The 17,988-nt window shown below is 37.5% G+C and overlaps 1 long non-coding RNA gene and 1 other non-coding gene across 2 annotated transcripts; both read right to left on the bottom strand.

The window, feature by feature from the left end:
- Positions 1 to 3,155: 3,155 nt before the first annotated feature.
- Positions 3,156 to 3,229, bottom strand: Trnat-ugu (transfer RNA threonine (anticodon UGU)). The gene has a single exon. It is a non-coding gene; the product is annotated as a tRNA-Thr (tRNA).
- Positions 3,230 to 4,515: 1,286 nt separating this feature from the next.
- Positions 4,516 to 12,713, bottom strand: LOC124977727 (uncharacterized). Its single transcript, XR_007107247.1, has 5 exons — positions 12,492 to 12,713; positions 6,794 to 6,868; positions 5,242 to 5,327; positions 4,958 to 5,033; positions 4,516 to 4,762 (listed from the first exon to the last, which is right to left on the bottom strand). It is a non-coding gene; the product is annotated as an uncharacterized LOC124977727 (long non-coding RNA).
- Between the last annotated feature and the right edge of the window lie 5,275 nt (positions 12,714 to 17,988).

Raw genomic sequence — 17,988 nt, 5'->3', positions numbered from 1 at the left:
TTGGTTACAGCGGTGAAAAAACTGCCTAAAGCATGTCCTAATACTCTTTTTAGGCTTAGATAAAGTAGGAATTGAGGTATTTGAAACAAACTTGAATCTCCAGGCATCGAGGTAGGTGATTCACAACCATGGTGTACCAATTACTTACAGGCTGTAAGGGGACTAGTGCTGGGTTCAGAAGAGTCTTGGTTGTTTCTGCCATTGTGCCACTTCACCTTTCATGTCTCTCAACTGTTAACTGAGAAAGTCGAAATAAATAGCCTTCTGGGTCACTTTCCATCAATGATAGTGAGTCTACTATTGGAGTATCCAACAATAGCGGTCTTTACTGGATTGAGAGTGGATGGTGTGGGGTTTGAATCAGTACTTCAAAGCCAGTGCCAAGAGAAACTAAACCATCTTTGAATTATAACATTTGATTTTTGATGATCTATTCAATAATGACCTTTTTGTAAAATCATTTTATGTGCATAATCGACCTTCCTCCTGCTTTTTACGTATTATATTTTGCATCAAAATAGTGTAGGATGGGACTCCTACCTTCATCACTAATCACTATTATAGCTGTGTGATTTGGGGTAATTTACTTAACATTTCTGAGCCTCGTTTTTCTTACCTCTATAATGGACCCAATTTTATATACCTTCAAAGAGTTTTTAGCAGACTTATATATAATGGCACAAGAAACAGGCCAAGCCTGCACATGGTGGTTCTTCATAAATGTTTTTTACCATCTAAGCCTGATCCACTTTATCCATAAGTAAACCGAGATTCCATCTGCATTTACTAAACAACAATTAATCACAGAAACTATAGAACAATCAGTAAAGCTAATGAGATTCTGGAATTAGCATATTTATTCCTTTAGGTTGCGTTAATTCATCACATATTTACTGAGTGCCAGTTCATCTATCTATTGCTACAAACATGTCTTCAAATCTTCATGTTTTACTCAGTTTTGCATCACTGTGACCAAAATGCCTGACAAGAACAACTTAGAGAAGGAAAGCTTTGTTTGGGACTCATGGTTCCAGAGATCTCAGTCCACAGATAACTGAGTCTATTGTGATGGGCCCAAAGTGAGGCAGAACATCACGGCCCAAGGGCACAGTGGAAGAATCCTGGCAGCCCAGGGAACCACAAGGAAGATACACCTTCTAGGGCACACCCCCAGTGACCCACCTCCTCCAAACATACCCCACCTGCCTAGTGTTACCGAGCAGGCAGTCCATTCAGTCTAGGATGGGCTAATTAGGTTACAACTCTCATAATCTAATCATTTCACCTCTGCATATTCCTGCATTCATACAGGAGGACACCTCCTGTCCAAACCATAACAGGTCCTTTATTCCTATCATATATTGTGTCCTATGTGCCAATCTATTCTAAAGAGCTTTGAATTGCCCAACTCATTTAATACAACCCTATGAGCATGGCACGACTGTCATTTCATTTTAGAATATATCTCACATGAGGAGACTGGGGCACAGGGAGATTGAGAAACTTAACCAAGATCCTGTAGTACTTAGTAAGTATGCAGCCCAAATGTGAATGCAGACTATGGCCTCAGAGTCCTGGTATGTTGTCACTCAACTACTCAAGCAAAGTGTTGTTTGAAAGTCCTTTTAAAAGAATTATGGGCACTAAGGCGTTTCTTTTTCTTCAGACGGTTACTTAAACAGCATTGCTCAGGAAGACATTGCACCTGCCATCAACCATATGAGACTGCTTTCTTGGTATACCAGCTTTTGATATCTCTACCCTTCCTACAACCCAAGGGACAGGGGAAACAGCCAGGTGGGTTAAAAGTGAGAGGACTGAACCCTGACTCCATTTCCTGTCTCTACACTCCAGCTTACCAAGTGACTATTTTTTTCAACTTAAGTACTTTTCTGCCCTAACAAATACAAAATATACTATACCTAAAGAAGCCTCTGCTAGTAAAAGTGGCTTTCAATTCAAGCAAAAGTCTGAGTGTCCTATTAAAATATGTGAGTGGAAGTTAGGGGTGGATTACATGAGTGAATATGGAACTTTGCCACCAAATTCTTTCTTTCAGGCCTAATATTCTCTTGGGATATTAATATTAATAAAAGGAAATAGGCTCTGGGTGAAGAAAAGTTATTTTCCCCTTCAAGGGCAGAGTTCTTTCAGGATGACAGGGGAAGTTAAAGAGTTTCAGGAAGTACTGGTAGAATAGTAAGCATGTTATTATTAACAAACAGGAAAACAGGCTATAACTCATAGGATTCACTTTGTAAAGTAGAAAAAGGAACCTGGTAATAGCCTAGTTCTTGACTTTCTTTCCTGCTTAGAACCTCTGAGGCATTCCATGGCATGTGAACCTTTTAATCCTTACCATCAAAGCAGAAATTTGCGGTACCCGTAATGGACATGACTACACCGTGTTTAGATACATAGATAACACACTGGGGTGCATTTGCATTTTATGACTTTTATCGCCTCATCATTGTGAATTTATCCTTTTATGGTTCCTCGGAATCACTCTTCTGGAGCACTCTAAAAAAGCCAGATACAATGAAAGCTTTCCTAAGCAATTTCACCAAATGGATAGTTAAATGTCCAGTATCAAAAGCACTTGCTTATAGAAAGCCAAATAACTATTAATATAGGCCACATAACTGAAACATAAATTTTCCAAGGTGGGAAAGGCAATGAGTTACAAAATACTACACTATTGGAGTGTATATATACGTATTTGTGTGTGTATATATTAATCACAAGCTAAGGTTTATAATATTTTAATTTCTAGTTTTCTATTTTGGAAGTGTATTGATTAGTTCACCTGTTTATTTCCCTTTTGTATTTGTGATTCTTAACTGTATGATGTGATTTATATTCATTGTTTTTACATTATAAGAACCCAACCATGTGCCTTTGGACTTTTTATAGTTAAAATAACAAATAAACATTTAAACATGAAATCATAAGGATGCTCACAAACACTTCTATATCTTTGGCTCGATTCTTCAGCCAAGTGTGTACACAAGTGTTAGCATTGGGCATTTATTTATCTGTTCACTTACTGTGCTATAGTTCACTAAACTGAACTTCAGTTTCACAGGATATAAATGAGCAATATGAAAAATATAAATAGGCCCAAGAATACAGTCTTCTCTTTGGGCATTTTTTTTTGGGGGGTGCTGGGGATCGAACCCAGGGCCTTGTGCTTACAAGGCAAGCACTCTACCGACTGAGCTATCTCCCCAGCCCCTCTTTGAGCAGTTTTAACCCAATAACCTATAATCAATTAAAAATAAGTTTAATTCTATACTATTTTTATACTGATTTGCCAAATATTGGGAAATGAATAACAGAAAGTAGGTACCTTCAGGTATTTTTACGGGAAGTATCTATAACTCTTCTCGTAATAAAGTAAACCTTCGGATATTTTGAATATTTGGGACTTGAGGGTTTGTGGTTAATTGAATTTTGGGTTTAAATTAGAATGATGAGAAATACATTTTAACCTCAACTCTTCTAGCTGAAAATCTTCCTAAAATGTATGAATAGATTTTTCTCAACTAGCAAGACAATGAATTTTATCAATCTATTTTTTATGATTTAGACCTGGCAGGCCTCGGGGGCATAATTCTCAATATCAATCATCATTGTACAATATGATAAATAGGGAGAAGATGAAGGAATGAGACCATCTGCATTATTGGCCTCAGAATAGGGTAGCCAGTCAATCACCACAAGGACTCTATTACAGACCAGCCCTGTGCAGTTTACTGGAGGCGATATAAAAATATCATAATTCTTTGTTGTAGGGAGATGTCTTGTGCATTTTAAGATATTTAGCAGCATCCTTGGACTCTTTTTGGAAGAGCAGAAATAGCAGACATATTTCCTGTGAGTGTAATAATGCAGAAAATGGAAACAGTAGAGGTCAAGGGAGATTCAGAGGAAGCAGGTTATGAGCAGGATCTTGAAGGATGTTTAGGGGTGACAGTCAACCTTCACAGCTTGATGACTAGGGGGTTTTTACTGTAAGGAAGTCACTGGTAACCTTGATGAGAAAAATTTCAGTAAGCTACATTAAAACCATAGGGTGAATCATGATAGTTCAACGACAAATCCATCTTAGAACCTGGGCATAGCCTTAATGTCCACCAAGGAGATGAAAGTGGAATTTAAGAACCAGTTGTATTTTCCCCAATATGGAAAATGTCCAGTTTAAAAATTGTTACTTATAAAAAAAAAGTGAAAAACACATTATAATAGACCACTTAACTGAAATGTAGCACCCAGTGAGCCTATTTCTCCTCCTTTTTTTCCTGCTTCCTGTCTTCCACCTCCTTTTCTTTTATCTCATGTTTGCCTTTTTTTTTTCTTAATTGTTCCTTCTCTTCTACTCCTTCCTTACCTTCTTTCCTTTAATGGACTAAGGTAATGTAGGACTGAAAAGAAAATCCTCAGCCATGATCAGCCTATCAGTTTTCCTTTATATCCTGGAAGAAAAAAAAAAAAAAAAAACTGGACAGCATAAAACAACATAAATGTATTCTCTTACAGTTCTGGAAGCCAGAGGTCCAAATTCAGTTCCACTGAACATGAATGAAGATATCAGCTCTAAAGGAGAACTGAGTCCTTGCCTCTTCCAATTCTGGTGGCTGCCAGCATTGTTTGTTTGTGGGCACATCACTTCAGTCTCTGTCTCTGTGTCAGGTTTCCCTCTGTGTCCCTATAGACACTTGTGTTGGCATTTAGGGTTCACCCAGATAATCCAGGATGATCTCTGCAATATCAAGAGCCTTAGTTTAATCATATTTGCAAAGATCCTCTTCCAAAATAAGGTAAAATTTACACTTTGCAGGGATTAGGAAGTGATGTCTTTGCCGACATAATTATTCAGCCCACTACAATGAGAACGTTAGAAAATGTCTGTCCTTGGCAAATGGCAAACAATATTGAGCCTCTCTGTGGATCTCACCTGAAAGTGTAAGAAGGTCACATCTTCTGTTTGCTGAAGAGTGTTCTGTGTTTGAGTAGTACCTCTCTGCCAAGGACTGAAAAGAAAAGGGACTTCACTCTCACCTAATAGTTCCCTGAGCACCAATCAAGTCCCAGTTAATAAAGGTCAGGACCAAGAAGTGTTCCTTATTCCTTAGGGAGAACTTCCTGTTTTTCTCCTCAAACTTGAGAGACTTGTGGTGTGGTTGGGGGGAAGGCTTTCCCATAGGTTTAATAGGTTTTGATTCAAGAGGTCACACATACCATCTTCAATTTAAGCTGGAGAAGATAAGGGTTGATAAGGAATCTTCCCATTTAGAGATCTTGCAGCATTCACCTGAGACATCAGGCTGCAAGGAAAGATATATTTTTAATACTCCCCCCCCTTTTTTTTTTTTTGGTACTGGGATTGAACCCAGTGGAGCTTAACCACTGAGCCACATTCCAGCCCTTTTTATTTTTTTTAAATCAGGGTCTTGCTAAGTTGCTTAGAGCCTGATTAAGTTGCTGAGGCTGGTCTCAAACTTGAGATTCTACGACCTCAGCCTCCAGAGTTGCTGGGATTACAGGTGTGTGCCACCATGCCCACATGAATCCCTTGCCTTTAACTTACTTTAATCCTGCTACCCAAAACGTATAAAAATATAAAGGAACATGAAAATGCATGTCCACATTCTTTCCTACCCAGACTCCATTATAAGCAAACCATCTATCTTGCTGAGTCCTATGGGGGAAGGAATCCAGATGAATTTGCTGGAATTCATTTTTATAGGGCCTGTGGTCTCAAAAGCCCTTAATGCATCCTTGCTTATCTACTCCCAGAATTCTTATTCAATGAATTTTAGAAGTTATTTTTAATTGGAAATCAAGATTACTTTTTTTGTAGTTGCAGATGGACAGCATGCCTTTATTTTATTTGTTAATTTTTGTATGGTGCTAAGTATCGAACCCAGTGCCTCACAAGTGCTAGGCAAGCACTCTGACACTGAGCTATAGCCCGAGCCCCAAGATTACTTTTTGTAAAGAGTATTTTTAAATAACTCTAAAACAATCTGAATTGCTATAATCCCACATATCCAATAACTTGTTTGGCATTTTTCAGCATTAGCTTACTTGGTATTGAATGAGGCACCATTTCTGTAGGTATACTTGATTTGCTACCAAGATTTGGTTAGTTGTATCTTTTGCCCCATGGAGAAAACTTCTTGGTATCTTTGGTGTCTAACAGTGATTTTTCTAAGTCGCCATTTTTCAACCTTGGCACCATTACCAGATTGAATTCCTTGTTGTAGTGGTTGTGTTGTATATTTTAGAATATTTTGTGCCTCCCTGGTCTCTAATAATCTTCATGCCACGAACATCCCGCTGCTAAACTGTAATAACCAAAATTGGCTCCAGACATGGCCAAATGTCCCTGGGGGCATAGTTCCTAATTGAGAAATACTATCCAAGATGTATTATTTGCTCATTTAATAAGTAGCATTTGTGGAACGCTTATACTACATGCCAGTCATTGTACCAATCACTTCATTATTTTAATGAATTTAAATCTTACAGAATCCCATACGGTAAGTCCCATTATTACCCCAAGGAAGTTGAGACACAGTAGTATTGAGCAAATGGGCCAAGATTACCCAACTTGTAAAGGGAAGAGCCAGGATTTGAAGAGCAGTTGGAATTTAGAATTGATAATTCTACCCAGATAGTACAGTTGCTGTCTGTTGTTACAGACTTGAAAAGCATCTTCCTTTGCAGCTGCTTACAGCTTGTAAATCAACCCTAACAATGGATGAAATGTAAGAGAAGAACCACTTACCGAATTCATGCTATGAACCGAGCATTCATCTTGAGACTTTCATGTCAGTTATTCCACTTAATCCTCCTAGTGGCCCTGTGGAGTAGAGATGGTTATATTCTTTTTATAAATGGAAGAACTTGCTTCCATAAAGTTAAGTATTTTTACCCAAACTCTATGCCAGTGTAATAGGATGCAGAAACATTTGGCCCAGTGCTTTCTGCCTTCCGAGGCCATTCTCTATTTACTTTCTACTTTACTCCTCCATTTTCCTTGGGTTTTAGAAAATTAGAGGAGGAGTTTTAGTCTCTTCATATATTTCTTCTGGTTCCAACTTTTTTTTTTTTTAATGAAAATACCAAATCACTTGGAACTGATCCTTGGCAATTGCAAGCCCTCACTTTTCACAAAAACTTTCTGGGTCTAGTGAGGTGAGCAGCCCAACGAGTAGGCAGGGGCAGAGGCAGATCTTCTCTGAGTCCTGGCTCTGCCACTTCTCGGGTCTCTGACCCTGGGCAGGTCACATAACTACTGGGAACTTTGACCTTCTTCTTTGTGAACATGGGATAACAATGCTCACCTGCAGGGTAAAGGTTAAAAGGAATGTTTGAGAATACTGCTGTTGGTGTGATTTTATTTTGCCACTTCTGTTCCCTTCCTTTAAAAAAGTTCAGGCAAAATTGTCACCCCAGTATCCCCCCTCACACACCCATCAAGGGTATCTGAAAAACCTGATGTTTAAAAATTCATTGTTTTGTTCTTGAGTATAAGGATATCTTTGTGGTAGATAAAATATTCACAATCTTGTTAGCAAAACACACTTCTGAAGACTGGTTTGGGCATCTGGAAGGGGGAGGTTAAGATAAGGAGACAATGACTTTACAAGGTTTTTTTTTTCCTAGATAGCTCAACTGAAAAAGAATTATTGAAAAATAATAGCCTGATCTATATCCACAGAGTTAAAAAAAATACCAAGAACTTGTTTATAAATGAAATTTTCTTTTATCAAAGACTGAATTAAGAGTCAGATAGTTGGGACTTGACTTAAGACTTAGGTTTTTAACTCTGGATATATAAATACATATTTAAAGGTATAAGTAGGGTGCAAACTAGGAAAAAAATAGTAAAGTAATATTGCAGAGTATAATTGTCCAGGCCAATACCGTGAACTTCACAACTCAAATATGTAGGGTAGGCAATATTAATAAAGTTCTTGGTGTTTCTGGAATTGACAAAATATCCATCCAATTCATACAAATATGTATCACATGTACTCAACTCAATGGATTGAGACGTTACAATGAGATGAGTTACTCAAGGGAGATGTCATTTTTTTAAAAAGTTGATGAAGAGGAAGGTGTTTATATCTAGCTGCCTGGCTGAGAATGTGGGTCACAGTCGACAGAGATTCCGAAGGTAATGTGATAATACTGCATATCTACTCAAGGGCAACCAGTGGAAATGTTCTGAATCAAAAATAACTCTATGTTTGAGATTTCTGAGAGGACATTCAGTACATCTTCATCCAGAGAAACTGGGGAGGAGGAATGAGTCCATTTCAGGATTTCAAGAGATTATACTTAGTATGTTATGAATTTTTTGTTGAAAATGTTTCATCTCACTACTAACTGAATGTCACTAAAATAAAGACTTTAGGGAGAACACATGAATCTGGTAGGCAAAATAAATTAAAAATGATTTTTCAAAAGATGTTTTTGCATTCCCTGTATGTAGACCAAGACTATAAAACTCAATTATGTGTAAGTAATAATGCTATCATATTTTGGTGATCAGAAATTCAAAAATGATGTATTGGCTATCTGCCATTTTTCAGCAAATAATATTACAATAGTCTACATATAACTGAATAATTTCTAACCTTCTCTTTTGCTTTTCCTCAATAATGGGTATAATAAAATTTCACACCAAGAAAGAAACGTGGAGCTCCCTTACCTATTGTGACAGAATTTGACCTCAGCATTCATTTGTGCAGTGCAGAAGTGAAGATAAAATGACAAACAAAATTACTATAGTTATTTCTCCTTGGAAATCACTTGGGTTCATGCTATAATATGGTGTGGGAAAACAGGAATAAAATAATTTTTCTTTTTTTTTTTCAGAAAAACAACTCATACCTTGAACTATGTCAGAAGAAACTTTATACTAGACTAAAGGAAAAAGTGTGTGTGGGGGGGTAGTCAGCTTAAGAAAAAAATATATCGCCTATCTGGGTAAAATGTACAAAGAGAAATGGCTGTGCTGGGATTTATAATTTTTTGGTGGTGCTTGATTTATAAGACAAATTGAGGAGAGTCGAATATGGAATCTGATATTTTTTTCTAGCAATGATACACCAGTCATGCTGACCACCCCTCTAAATTAGAGCCATGTTATAGTTTATAACCTGCTGGTAAAGAGAATAGATAGCTTCCCTTTTCCTTTAACAAGAGCCAAGAAAAGCAGCTTGAGGGAGAAATGACTCTCTGGGAAATGTACTTGGAAGATGCTAACCTCCACTGACTGTCACTGTGGGTCACTGCGAATAGACATCCATGCCCAGGACGTGCGTAGGAGCTTGGGGAAGTTGGGGACATTTAACAGAACTGCTGAGTGGAGAAGACTTCAAAGGCAAGGGGCAATGAGGGAACCAGAAGCCAATCAGAGTGAGGGAGGGAGAAGGGCATATAAAGACTAGGGGTTTGGGGCCTCCGTCTCTCTCCACTGTCTGTTGAAGTGGACTTCTGCCTATCTGAGCAGGTATTTACAACTCCAAGAGGACAAGAGGGGTCAGGTGAGTGGGGATCAACTAGATGGTGATTGTTTGCATACAGCGTGTCTCTTTGCAGCTGCTCCGTGAGACAAATTCTAATCACAAGGACAAGTGTTCCCAATGTATTCTACTTGTTTACACTGCACCTGCTTAAGGAGTCCGCCATTGACATGTGAGCTCCCAAATGCACAATTAAGAAACGCCTGGAATGTGTGGCTGTCAGGTCCACTGCTATCTTATTCTGTCTGCATGGGGAGAGGCTGGGACTCTTGGCACTTAGGCCTCCATTCGTAAAACAGGCAGCACTCTTCGCAGCCTATTTGGTGTGGACAATGTGATCCTACATGAGGCACTGCTTTGGGAGGTTTCTCTTAGAAGAAAGGTGCTTTAAGGAAGCAAACTTTAAATATATTCTCTCTCGAACTGTTTTCTTGTGAAGATCATAAAATAGAATATTAGTGTATGGATGAAGAAATTTCAACTTCTGAAAGACATTTGTCTCAATTTTGAGCATTTTCTAGTGCCTGGAGATACGCTGGCTTCTGGTGTTGTGCTTTCGTTGAGCGATGAGAGCAAACGGCATTAGCACAATGTGGGAAATCCTTTTTAATGATCAGCTCTCACCCTTGGTTCCCATGCCATTTGTGCAGAGATTTCTAACTTATTTCACATGTTATCACTTTAAAAAGGCCTGGGATGGGAAGGCAGACCTCTTAAACGCCACTCTTTGCTATTCCAAATGTTTCTAGAGATTACTCTGCAAGTTATAGTTTAACTATACAATTAAACTGTATAGTTAGAAAGTAGATGGCTAGCAATACTTTTATCCAATAAAAATATAATCTGATGTATTCAGTGTTCAAGTTGAGAACTAAGGCCTTAATACTCAATGCTTTATTTCTGGTTGTTTTGAAATAATTATCAAGGGAATTGATAGATCATTTCAAAATAGAATTGTGTTGTCAGAGCCAGTTAATCAAAGGGGTATGTATTACTCTCCACACCACAATGAAATCAACTTCTAATTATATGTACACAGAAAATAATTTGGCTCACTTTAGGTTGTTTTAGAGGGAAGACTGTTGGAACCTTAAGGAAAGATGGACTGCTCTTCTGATTGTCATCTTGTTCCTTCTTCTCATGATTAATGATGATCACTGAGAAAAAGTTCATCAGACTGTTGCTTGGAAGAGTTCTGTTGACTTTAGGGTGCAATCATAATGGAACTTGCATTCTACTAGGGGAACTTGATGCCTCCCAGATGTTCCTGAAAACTCTGGTGGGGCTGGTCTATAAACTTTATCACCCAGGCAACAGAAGACAAAGGAATGGGATGTGGGCAAAACCATGTGCATAAGTGTAGTTCATGTCAAGAGTCTAGCTTTTATTTGGAAAAAGAGGTTGGGAGTTAACAGGTGATCAATATACTATTAGTAACCTGTTTTTATATTACTATAAAAGTCTTATTTTGTGCTTTGCTTCTAGCCATCAGTGATGAACAGAGGGCTCCACTAAAAAGTACTTACTTCTTAAATGTCATCTGCTTAGACTCTTTTGCTTTAGAGCTTTTCACTGCACCTTTACATTGCATGTTAATCTGTAACTGCTACCTCAAGTCATTTTAGAAGAAAGTAGAGCTTAAATCCTAAATATTGAAAGCTTTTTATTTAAGTAATGTGTTTCTACACACACAAATATATATGTGCATATATATGTTCATATATATCTATATGCATGTATCATCATACATGGACATATACATATAGAGGTTGCTTTATAGTATTAGCAATGTTAGCTTTTACACACACATATGCATTATCGTATTTTTATATGAAGCCTTTTATCCCCCACACACATTCCCATAGATTATCTTATTCTGAACTTCATAATCACTCTACACAGAGGTTATATGACCTGTCCAAATTCACACATAGTCAGTAGCAAAGCCAGGGCCAGTAATAAAGTTTCCTGATTTCTAGCCAAGGGTTCTTTCCACTACAACAGCTGTCAGTTGTTACTGGGAAGGCCAGGAGAAGAAACTGATTTGGCTTCTCTGAAGTTGAGAATGATAGACAGTGACTGAAATATCATCAGTGCTGTTGTTTTCCAGGTCAGCTGATCCAGGGCACTCCTACCTGTGGCTGAAGCAGGTTGTATAAGTGACTATTTATGATAACTTGATATGTATTGTCTTTATTATGCAATTTTGCATTATCATCTGGTGCTCTGCTTGTTTGAAATCATTTTATTGACTTTTTGACTTCTTAAGGATCTCATAGCTACACTAGTGATAAAATTACTACTAATACCTTATCACTGAAGATATTCAGAACTAGATTCTTGAATCATATTTTCCCCAATTTCTAAAAGTGATAAAACAATATAATAAAATTCTGTTTTCAATATTGCTCATTAGTCAAAAAAAGTTTAGATGGAAATGAATGATTATGGTGACAAAATTGACATTATTTTAAAGTTAAAATTGGTAAACCATGCCTTTTTTTAGACATTCTCTTTTGAGACCTCCATTTCTTCATCAAATTCATGGTTTAATAACAGAGATAAGGCAACTTTAAAGGTCTTTAGATCATTCAACCAAAATTCACTTGGAAAGTACTATAAGAAGTGGAAAAAACTACTATTTCATTACAATGATGTAAACATAACCTGAGTGGACAATTAAGAATTATCTACTCAAAAATCAAACTACCATTACCAAATAAGGAACAAAAGAAAGGTGCCTGGTCATAACCTCAGTATAATAATGAGCACCTGGGAAGTCCAGGATGACATATCAGACTGTGTCATTTGAAAATGTTTGTCCTGTAAGTTCTAGAGACAAATTAAACAATTGAAACTTTTAAAAATTCAAATATAAGGCAAACCCCTGCATTCTGTGGGATAGAGGTTAGGCTGTTAGCAAAGAAATCCCCAAACATTTTGGCTTACATAGAAGTGTGTTTCTCTCTCACATTAGTCTGGCTGGTCCAGGTGGCGAAGTGAATCTACTCCTCTAGGTCATGAAAGGACACAGGTTGCTTTCTTAACCACTGCACTGGCATTCCCTGAATGCCACGTTCATCAGCATTGCTGAAGCTGGGTCACACTGCGTCTGTCACAGCCTATGAAAAAGGAATAGAAAAGCGTCCAAGGCAGGTGTCTTAAGGAGATGACTCAGAAATGGCAAATGTCAATTCCTCTTCTCTTCCACCCACCGGAACATACTTAGCTTCAAGGAATGCTGGGAAATGTAGTCTTGCTGTGAGGCAAATTGGATTGGGGAGAAAATTGGAGTGAAGCCAGGTGGGCTCAATTACTAAAAGAAAGAGGAGAAGGCATTATGGTTTGGATATGAGCTTCTCACAGAAGCTCACGTGTGAGACAATGCAAGAAGGTTTGGAGGAGAAATGATTGGGCTGTGAGAGTCTTAACCCAATCAGTGAATGAATCCCTGGTGGAATTAAGTGGGTGGTAACTGGAGGTAGGTGGGGTGTGGCTGGAGGAGGTGGGGCACTAAGGGCGTGGCTATGGGGCATATATTTATACTTGGCAAGTGGAGCTCTCTCTCTCTCTTTACTTCCTAATCATCGTGTGAAATGCTTTCCGCCATCACACTCTTCCATCATGAGGTTCTGCCTCACATTAAGCCCTGAGGAATGGAGCCTGCTGACTATGGATTGAGACCTCTGAAACTCTGAGCCCTCAAATAAACCTTTCCTCCTCTATAGTTGTGCTGCTCTGGTCTTTTAGTCGCAGCAACGAAAAAGCTGACTAAAACAGAAGGGATACAGGATGTGAGAGCTGCTAGCAGTTTCTACCACAGCCATGAAATACAAAGCAAATTGCATTTATTCAAGAAGGAAAAGTGTCTATAGCAAATCAATGAAGATAAACAATTAGACAATCAAAACAATGAATTGATGCTGATAGCACTTGAGTTCTTTAAAAATTGTGACTCTCAAGTTTTCTGTCTACCATCCCTGGGGTAAAAGATGCACAGATCGCCTACACCGCATGAAGATTGAGTTGTGTACTTGGTTTTGTTTCTCATGAGAGTATTTGAAAGTAGCATGCAGTTTTTATGCAATGTAAATAAATTAGAGATGAATGCCATTTGGGAGGGGTACCAGGGATTGAACTCAGAGGCACTTAATCACTGAGTCACATCCCCAGCCCTATTTTCTATTTTATTTAGAGACAGGGTCTCACTGAGTTACTTCGTACTTCACTGTTGCTGAGGTTGACTTGAACTCATGATTCTCCTGCCTCAGCCTCCTGAGCCACTGGGATTACAGGATTATGCCACCACAGCCAACTATGAATGCCATTTTTAACACTGAAATATGAAATTTTCCAAGTTGACTTTCTAAAAATGAAAGCTTAACATTTAAAATTTTAATTTGAATCTTTTGTGTATGTGTTTGTGTAATATTTACTAAAGTGGATTATACATTTTTCTACCTCATTAAGCTGGATATACTGAGTTCAGTTGAATTGATTTGTTTTTTTTCATCCAGTGAATGTTGATTTGGTGCCTACTGTTTGTCAGTGTACATCAGACTTTGCATTTGGCTTCAGGTTTAATCTTCTCAGCAACCCAGGGAGGATGGTCAAATATTTCCTATTTCATTTAATGAAGAAACCAAGTGTCAAGGAGTTTAGTTAACTTTTTCAGGGTTATATAACCAACTCTAGATTTCAGCTTCAGCCTCTACTATTCATTCCACTTTTCTGTTTGCTTCATTCAACAAGTACTTATCAAGCAACTTTGTTAGGTCAGGCCGAAGCTAGATGTTATTGTATGTCTTATTCTTTTTTTTTTGTTTTTTGGTTTTTTTGGTACCAGGTATTGAACTCAGGGGCCCTTGACCACTAGTCACATTCCCAGCCCTTTTTTTGTATTTTAGTTTGAGATGGGGTCTTGCTAAGTTGCTTAGGGACTTGCTGAGTTGCTGAAGCTGGCTGACTTTGAACTGGTGATCCTCCTCCCTCAGCCTCCTGAGTCACTGGGATTACCACATCCAGTTGTATGTCTTGTTTAATCTCAGAACAATTCCTTAAAGTAGATATTATTCTTCCATTGTGTAGCAGTTGCAAACTTCTGAAGTACTTCACATGATAATTTGGGGCAAATGGGTGAAACAGGACAGTAGAGCTCTTTCCCTTTGAAACCTGCCTTTCAGCTCACTGCTCCCACTGGGCCCAACTTTGAAACACCGCAGATTTGCTTCCCCTTTCTTGCCTCTGCATTTCCATCCATTCTATCAGAGAAATATCTTCCTAGTCCACTTTCCATCCAAGGTGGGCCTGTATCATTTTGGATATTGGATCATTACAACTGTGTCCTACTGGGTTTTTCTATACTTGAGCTATCTTTCCTTACTCCAATATCTACACCATCTTGAGATGGTTACCCCCGATATATAAAGCATCCTATTTCAATTCTTCCATGCTGAAAACTGACCGTTTCTTTCCTGATATCCGTGAAATAACACCTCAGTTCATTAGCTGGACATATAAGACTCTTTTCAATTCAGCTGCAGCCTCATCTCTCATCATATAATTCCTACCCAACCCACATTCTCTCCATACTTAATGCTTTGCTAACTCTGAACCCATCAGCTTTTTGACGCTTCTGTACTCTTGTACATGATATCCTTGTGACCTCTGGTAGCTGTTCCCATTTTTTTCTACCTGGAAAATTATAATTATAAAATTTTAACATGGTTTCTCCAAATGATATTGGTCTCTTGTGTATCTTAGACACTGCAGTAAATGCTAATATAGTTACATGGCTCACTATAGTCCTTGACTACCTCAACCACCTAGGCCTTGTACAATAAGTGCATATCTCCAAAAGATTTTATTGGAAACACTGAACTGAAGATTCAGTTGCTAGAGATAGCACAAAGACAGTTTTGATGTAGTTGTTATTTAGCAACAAGAAAAGTCCCTGACTGAACACTCTAGACAAATCTCTATACTTCGTACTACAAAGGGATCAAAAAGAACAAAATAAATCTTCCCCTTAAGTTCTTCCTTTAGCTTAAAATTTAATTAAATTGCTCAGACTACTTTGAAAATTTCACCATTCATGTCCCTTAATTTTTTCTGGTTTTTCCCTATTAGAATGTAAACTTATTGGAGTTGTATTTTTTTATTGTTTTTCCCATTCCCATTATTTTTTTTTCTGACACATCTTTGTTCAAAGAGTGAGTAACAAGTTTTCAAAAACAGAGTAATATGTTTAGAGTACAAAATGAGTGGCATAGCCTTTGTATATATTATTTAGAGATGAGAGGAAAAATAACATTCACTGAAAGAAGATTTGGATCACCCTAAGGAACAGGAAAAATTTAAGGAAATTAAGAAATTGATAAAGTCATGTCAAGGATATGGAAAGAAATATGAAAGAATGTATCATAGAAGTCAACTAATGTAACATAAATGCACATAATAAAACCTCAAAACTCAGTGTCTTTTAACAGCAAACAATCATTTTTCTTGGTCGTAGATCTGTTGATTTAAATTGGCTTAGTGGTGTGTCACTATTTCAGGCTGCAGGTCACCCGAGTTGAGATTAACTGCAGGTTGTAGTTGGGTTCAGGTCTTTTCTACTTATCTCCATCTTGTGTTTGGTGTATTGGGGACTGGTTAAGAGTATTTTTTGGTGTGGGAGGGACATGAACAATTGTAACCCAGAGAATAGGTATGGCATATTGGTTATTTATTGTTCACAATTATTCATTCCCTTCTTTTGTTAGAATTGTATATTTGAACTCTTGGTCATATAATTTTGCAAAAATTTTCAGTAGACTAAATTGAGTATGTTTCTTAGTCTCATTGATGTTGGGATTAGCCATGTGGTTTGCTTGGACAGTGGGACATTAGGCAGACATCACAGTGTGTGAGTTTCAGGAAAAGATCCAAGAGCCATTGCATTTTGGCAATAGGAAGGCTCTCAACTGATGTAAGTCCCTCCACCATGGACATTCGAGCCTCCAGAATTGTTAAAAAAAAATGTATTTTCTTTATAATTTACCCAGTCTGTGGCATTTTGTGATAGCAACACAAAACAGACTATGATAGCTACCACATTTTCAAATTCATGTATCCCCTTTGACCAAAAAAAAGTATACATCTGGAAATTTACTCTCAGAAATATTGCTTAGAACTGATGGTATTTACAAAAGTATTGTTTGAACAGCAATAGATGGAAAAAAACCTAAATGTCTGTTAGTTGGGGATGGGTAAATAAATAAGGTAAATCCATAAAATGAAATAATATGCACCTATAAATATCAAATAATCCTTTATGTAATGGTGTAGAAAATGTTAAGAAAAAAGCAAGGTGCATAAAAGTATGTAGGGTATGTTTTGTGTAAGGAAGGGGGAAGCATTTATTTGTATTTGCCGAAGAAAATTCTGTAAGCACACATAAGAAATGAATAAATGTGCTTACCTGAGGATGGAGAGGAGTAAAACAGATGGGAAAAATTTTCAATGCATATTATTTTAACATATATTCTAAACTGTGTGAATATATTAAAACATATAAAAACAAAGTGATTACCATTAGGCATGCATTTGTTTATTGTAAGACATAGGGCATATGTTAAATTATTAAATAGTTGCAGTTAGTTCTCTGTTTCCACAGGTTCTGCATCTGTAGATTCAACTAACCACAGATCATGTACTATGCAGTACAGGGTATCTGTACTGAACATACAGAAAATATTTTCTTGTCACATTCTCTAAACAATACAGCATAGCAACCATTTACATAGCATTTAAATTATATTAGGTATTATAAGTAATCTTGAGATGATTTAAAGCACACTGGAGGATGCACATTGATAATTTGCAAATACTGCACCATTTGATGTAAGGGACTTAAGCATCCCCTGATTTGGGTATCCTTGGGCATCTTGTAACCAATATCCTGTAGAGACTGAGGATCAATCAAATTGATCTTTTAATGAGTTGATACTTGGAAAAAGCACTAGACTTAAACATCAGGTGTTCTGAATCCATGTCCCACAATTATTAATTGATTTGATCTCAAATCAGTCTCTTCTTTCCAGAATTCTGTTTTCTCTTTAGTAAAACTGGCTGAGCTTGATAGTTTCTCTTCTAGTTCTGAGTCATTCTGTTCTCTTTTTTAGCCAATGATTAGAGAATAGAACAGTCTTCACATTTCTCTTCAAGAAACCTGATTTGGGAGACTGTTTCTTTGGTTTTAAGGAAATGAAGCTGACCCTATTCAGCATAGGCACAGAGTGGTTCAGAGAGAGGAGGAAGAGCTGAAAAACCCAAGAAGGAATTTTTATTTCCTTCCAAGGGCACCTCTGTTGGATGACTCCTTTCAACTACCTTGTGACTGTGTATTTCAGATCAAAATTCAAAATCTCAGGATGGAAAAATAAATCTGTATGAAGCTAAAAGA

Source organism: Sciurus carolinensis, chromosome 2 (genome assembly GCF_902686445.1).
Source record: "Sciurus carolinensis chromosome 2, mSciCar1.2, whole genome shotgun sequence".
NCBI classification, from domain to species: domain Eukaryota; kingdom Metazoa; phylum Chordata; class Mammalia; order Rodentia; family Sciuridae; genus Sciurus; species Sciurus carolinensis.
Note: the sequence above shows the minus strand (reverse complement) of the source record. Positions and strands in the feature narration are given on the sequence as shown.